At 42.1% G+C, this 6,491-nt stretch overlaps 1 pseudogene; it reads right to left on the bottom strand.

Annotated features, from left to right (window-relative positions):
* Positions 1-5,344: 5,344 nt before the first annotated feature.
* Positions 5,345-5,552, bottom strand: LOC115230858 (annotated as a pseudogene).
* Between the last annotated feature and the right edge of the window lie 939 nt (positions 5,553-6,491).

The raw sequence follows: 6,491 nt of genomic DNA, 5'->3' as shown, positions 1-6,491 counted from the left end.
TAATATGATAAATCATCTTAGGGTTTATCATAGTGAACAATTAGCTGAAGAACAAATGTGTTACAGAAAAAACGACCTTTTGCTCAATTGAAGCAGTTAACACTTACTCAAGTTATAGAAAAGAAAAATATGTGGAATATTGACGATCATAAATCAAAAATAATTCATAAATTAATTGGAGAAATGATTGCAGTTAATTTATTACCCTATTCATTTGTTGGTGATATTGGTGGGGCATATTACAGGGCGACAGCATGTCTCCGCTGCTGTTCGTCCTCTGCCTAGAACCGGAGTAGAGTCCTCACTGCCCAATTCGAACAAATGTCGATCGAACATGAAGGAGGGTGTTTTAGCACCAACCATCTCATGTTCATAGACGACATTAAGCTGTTCGCTCGGTCTTCAGAGATCCTCCACTTGATGGGCAAAGTCCTGAAAGGTTTCATGAAGGCCGTGGGGTTGGAGCTCAACTACGACAAGTCGGCGACTAACACCCCTGTGTGCGGTGACCTAGTCAAAGTCTTGGAGGAACACCAAGGATATAAGTATCTTGGTGTGGTTGAGAGTCCAGCCTCATTAATCACACCCGAAACGAGAAAGTGTGTAGTGGAGGGTGTGCGTAGTAGGGCGGCAATGTTATGTAAGACTCGGCTTAATGCACGGAACTTATGCCTTGAACGAGTACGCCATCTCATTGCTAAACTACTACGTTGGCCTGATCGAATTCGAGCCGAGTGAGTACGATGAAATGGACCTTATTGTCCGAAGAGTACTCCGAGAGAATCATGTCCACGTGTTGGCAAGCAATAAGGAGAGATTGTACTTGTCTCGCGGGCAGCTAGGACGTGGACTGAGTAACATCGTACACTTAAGTGAGCGAATTCTTACTAAGATGCACGACACCTTGTGGAGTGGGTCGAGTATATCCCAAAGGAAGGCTGCCATCCTTGCTGCTGAAAAAGCGCGTGGTACACACCTAGGGACCATAAAAGGCTATGTGTCGGCTAAGTATGGTCTAGGTGCTACCCAAGTTAATGTGAAGGAGTTGATTAAACTTCAAAAGGAGTCTTTAATTAAAAAGATCAACTTAAAAGTCCTTCACAAGACTCTCTTTAGCAGCCTGGACAACCCGCACATTGACGTATCGTCGTCATCTACGTGGCTGAAATATGGGAATAACTCTCCCCGATCAGAAGGGTTGTTCTCATATTTGCAGGATAGAAACTTTTTTAATGGTCAACGGAAACAGTGTAACCACTGTAAGAGTAAGGCAATGACCGTTGACCATTTAGCCACGAAGTGCGGGAGTATGCTTTACCATGATTACACATGGAGGCATAACGAGGTGGTGAGGTCCCTCCATCTTCTGCTCTGCAATAAGTATGGCTTGAGGCGGTCCAGAAAGTTGCGAACCCATCGAGTTCAATCGGTGTGTGAGAACTCGCGGGTGTGCATTAAGGTGGATACCCCCATACGCACCTCGATTGTTGTCCAGCACAACAGACCCGACATTGTGGTCCACGATAAGGACAGGGAGATTGTTATCGTGGAGGTGGGCATCACGTGCCTAGACCGTTTGCAGATAGTGGAAGTGGAGAAAAGGAGGAAGTATGACCTCCTTGCAAACGAGCTAGGACTGATGCACCAGTGCAAAGTCCATGTCATCCCGTGTGTGATGACATGGGATGGACTGGTCACCAAATACCACAAGCGGTACTTAAGACAGTTGGATGTAGATAAGTCTCTACAGGCTTATATACAGTCAACTGTTCTTAAGAGGACTCTGGAAAGTGTCTCGTTTGATGCTCGCCGATCCAGCCCTTTCCTGACGTTTAGTCAGCAAGAGGCGCTGGACTGCACCTTCTCGAAGGTCTACAGTGCCAGAGAAGAGGAGGAAGAAGGGGAGGAGGTGCGTGGAGTGCCACCTTCTGCTCACTTTGAAGGCTCTGGACTTAGTTAGCAAAATTACTTAGTTAATTAGTTTCTTTTTTAATAATAATTGAATTGTTGGTGATATTGGTTTCATTCGATTACTAAATCATATTATTCCAAATTATTGTATTCCCTCCAGAAAATATTTTTCGGAAAATATTATTCCTGAAATTTTCAAAAATGTTAAAGCAACGATTACAAATGATATCGATTCTATCAATTTTTGTCCCTGACAATTGATATTTGGACGGCTACCACAGCAAATAAACCTTTTCTTTGTATAACCGGACATTGGTTAACAGATTTATTTGCACAACAAAGAGTTTTGTTACGAATGTAGTAATTTACTACATTGGGCTAATCAATACTGAACCTTTCGAATTTGACGATATTGATCTCCAAATACGAAGATTACTTACAACACTGAAAATACACCTGAAGCCAGCCAATAAAGAGCGGCTATACCTCTCAAGAAAGTGCATGGGAAGGGGGTTGACATCAATTGCTTTTAAAAGTGAACTAATGCTGCTTCATTTTCTGGAAACCTTTGAGAAGAAGTCGGCTATCTGTCTCAGGAGGTCGGGGATCCTGCGGGTTATTAAAAAAGAAAAACCGCATATGGCGACAATCGCAGGATTTCTTTCCTCTAAATACGGATTGACTGATAAACAATCTATCACTGACAAATCCCTGAGAGAGGCTCATGTACAATATTTGTCCAACAAAATAAAGAACAAGTTACTCCATTCAGTCCTGTTCAGGTTTAAAGAAGACTCTAACTCCGACCTCAAAATGTCTAGCGAGTGGCTGTACAAAGGGAACAATACACCAAGAAGTGAAGCTTTGTATTGCCTCTTGCAAGATAGAAATTTGTTTTTTTCTTCTGCGCGTGGTGCGCTGTGTGATCATTGCAAAAAAGCTAAGAAGACAGTAGACCACAAGGCTACACGGTGCAACAGAATGCTAAACAGTGACTATGTGAGAAGGCACAATGAGGTTGTGAGATGCATCCATTTGCACGTATGCAGACAGTTTGGAATAAAGAAAACTGGGAAACTAAAGTCTCACTCAGTACAATCTAGTTTATCGACTCGAAATGTTGAGATAAGAGTAGATACGCCAATATTGACTGATACGCAAGTTCAGTTCAATAAGCCAGATATCTTTATCTATGACAGATTGAAGAATGAGATCACCATAATTGAGGTGGGGATTACATCGCAGGAGAGACTCAAACAAACCAAAGTTGAGAAACTGCATAAGTACGATTTGCTGGCTGGAGAACTAAAGATGCTTTAAGGGGCACCAGTCCGAATTATTCCGATTGTGCTGACGTGGGACGGGGTGGTTTCAACGTGTTACAAAGCCTATATGGAGAAGTTATCCGTTGAAGGCCCGACAAGAACGTACATTCAGGGACTTGTCATGAAGAAGACATTGGAGGCAATTGTGGTGGAACATAGGCATGGAATCCATACGTCTCAAGAGGAATTCATTACGGCAACCAGTCAGTTGGCTGAAGTGGCAAATCAATCTTGCGAGGACCCCTCGGATGAAGCAAACGGGAAAATCTTGTGTTCGGAGAATGAAAGTGCTGATGGTGCGTTGGTGGAAAGCTCTCCCAAGAGGAAAAAAATTCCAGGAGACGAGGATCATTGAGCTAACGTGATTATGAAGACATTTTCCAACAAAACTTAGAATAACTTTTGAATAAATTCTAATACTAACATTCTTAAACTTTTAAGCATATTCACATTGAAATTCCAGGCAAGGTAAAATCAAAATGCAATTTAAAGAGACGTAATAATAGCTTAAAATGGCAGCTACTCCAAATTAATTTAAGGAACTAATTAACTAAGTAATTTTTTAACTAATTCCAGTATCAGGAAAGGGCTGGATCGGCGAGCATCAAACGAGACACTCTGCAGAGTCCTCTTAAGAACAGTTGACTGCATATAAACCTTATCTACACCCATCTGTCTTAAGTACCGCTTATGGTATTTGGTGACCCGTTCATCCCATGTCATCACACAGAATAATATGGATTTTGCTACGGTGCATCAGCCATAGCTCGTTTGCAAGGAGGTTATACTTTCTCTTTTTCTTCACTTTTAGTGTCTGCAAACGGGCTAGGCACGTGATGCACACGTCTACGATAACAATCCTTCCGATGTTTTTGTCCTGGGACACAATATGGGGTTTGTTGTGCTGGACAAAACTCAAGGTGCGTATAAGAGTATCCATCTTGAAGTAAACCTTCGAGTTCTCATAAACCGATTAAACTTGATAAGTTCGCAACTTTCTGGACCGCCTCAAGCCATACTTATTGCAGAGCAGAGAATGGAGAGACCTCACCATTTCGTTATGCCTCCATGTGTAATCATGGTAAAGCATACTCCTATACTTTGTGGATAAATGGTTAACGGTCATTGCCTTACTTTTACAGTGGTTACATTGTTTCCTTTGACCATTAAAAGTTTCTATTTTGCAAATATGAAAATAACCTTCCTGATTGGAGAGTTATTCTTATATTTCAGCCACGTTGATGGCGACGATACGTCAATGTGCGGGTTGTCCAGGATGCTCGGACTTGACCTCCCCGAGATTTCTTCTGTACAGAAGAGTTGGGATGCCATCAGATGTTCTCATTTAGTGGAACGTAAAATGCTCTCCCACTGGCGTCTAATGGTCTGCTCCTGGAAAACGAAGCCGTTCGTATCGGCGTGTGTTTACGACTGGGGTTGGATATATGCCAACCCCACCGTTGTCGGTGTGGATCGATAATCTCAAAAAGCGGGTTACACGCGTTGTCATGCAAGAAGAGTGGTGACCGTTGCCCGCGACATGCACTTCTCAATAATGTCATGAAGAGGGCTTTGGATTCCGCTGGATTCCTGTATACACTGGAATATGTTGGACTCCTTCGGAACGACGGGAAACGTCCTGACGGATGACTACGTTCTTTTTCATGGGAGGTAGGTCATTCGTTTGGAACGTGACCTGTGTGGATTTTTTTTCCGAGACGCTCTTGCCTTGGATAGCATGTTCTCCAGGATACGCTTCCGGAGGAGAGGAAGAGGTCGAAATACGTACTCGTTTCTGGCGCTTAGCGAGGCGAGCTGGCTTTTCTAGCCACAAGTTAAGACTTGCCACCTTACCTACCATTCAGTCATTATCTTAGTCTCTAGGATCTCAGGGAAGCTTTTGAAAGATAATTCCTAGGCGTACGAGAGCTCCTCTCGCCAATCCTAAACGATGGGCTTCTGACTTTCTTGAGCGTGTCAACGTTCTTCTCCCTGTCCTCGCAGAAGTGCCAGGCATGAACGCTATAGGTCAACACGGGTAACACCATGGCGTTAAACACGCGTAGCCAGGGACCTCTCCGCAGGCGGAAAGCACGCAACGCGCCTAGTCGCTGCATTGCACGCATTTTTGTACGTGCAATGTGATGATCCAACTTACCGGACGGCTTTAAGAGCACGCCTAAATAAATAATCCGGTCAACTGCAGCAATTACTGACCCGTTCAGCAATAACCTAGAGATTTGCTAACCACCCAGATATAAAGCTGGAAAGAACAGATACTACACTTTGATCTTAGCCAAAAGGCCGAGAAGCGACACTACAACATGATTTTCGGTGGGCAAGAATTATTCTAACAATTAAAAACATGGTTGTTTATTTTTATGCGCAGTAATAATTACTATAAATTTAAATATCATACTTATTAATGACATCTATCTTACAAAACTATAGAAAAATTTACATTACTTGTATTTTGTATATTTAGCTACATTCTTTAGCATAATTGAATTAGGTTTAATGCGATATATTGATGTTACGAAGTTTTGTTAATTTTTTTCATTGCAGTAACGCAAAATCATTAGGTAATCAAATTTTCCTAGTGGTAGATTTAGTATCATTTCACATAGGCGTTTAATGCCCCCTGTTCTTTCCGCGTACATATTACATCTTTGTGCCTTGTTCCCTCTTTAATTTGAAGCAACGCAATCTTTTTCGAGACTGACACACCCTGGATACGTTTTTGTCTAAATTTCGGTTGATTACAAATCTCGTAGTGACGACAGATCTTTGGAAGAATAACAAGCGTGTAATCTGCCATCTAAGAGAGTCCATGTTCTGTTATTTGTATCTTTTTTAAGCAACTGGTGACCACTTTGTGTTCCAGATTTTTTGCGAGTTGAAGTTTTTTTTTTAAATGTTGTCGTCGCCAGATTGGCAGGATGGCTAATAAACGGAAATAAATCCAGCTTCATACACAACATGCTTTATAGAGCAACGACATGACTCCTGCACCAATTTCAGAAACTACATATTTTGTGTTACGGATAGAGTCTTTCTTGGTCATATCGATTCGTATGTGGCTGGTTCACCAACTCGATTGAGTTCCTGAAATAGTAAGAGGTATGTACAGCGTTGGTTTTTTTGGAAAAGATCGACTCCACAGAACAACTGGACAAAGATTGTTCGATGGAGGAGGTATTTGGTACAATTTCCCTCGCATAAATGCCCAAAAAAGTAGCAAACCCTAAAAATAGG

The sequence above is a fragment of the Octopus sinensis genome, unplaced genomic scaffold (genome assembly GCF_006345805.1).
Source record: "Octopus sinensis unplaced genomic scaffold, ASM634580v1 Contig16565, whole genome shotgun sequence".
In the NCBI taxonomy this organism is placed as follows: Eukaryota; Metazoa; Mollusca; class Cephalopoda; order Octopoda; family Octopodidae; genus Octopus; species Octopus sinensis.
The sequence above is the reverse complement of the archived record's forward strand: the minus strand, read 5'-3'. Positions and strand labels throughout refer to the sequence as shown.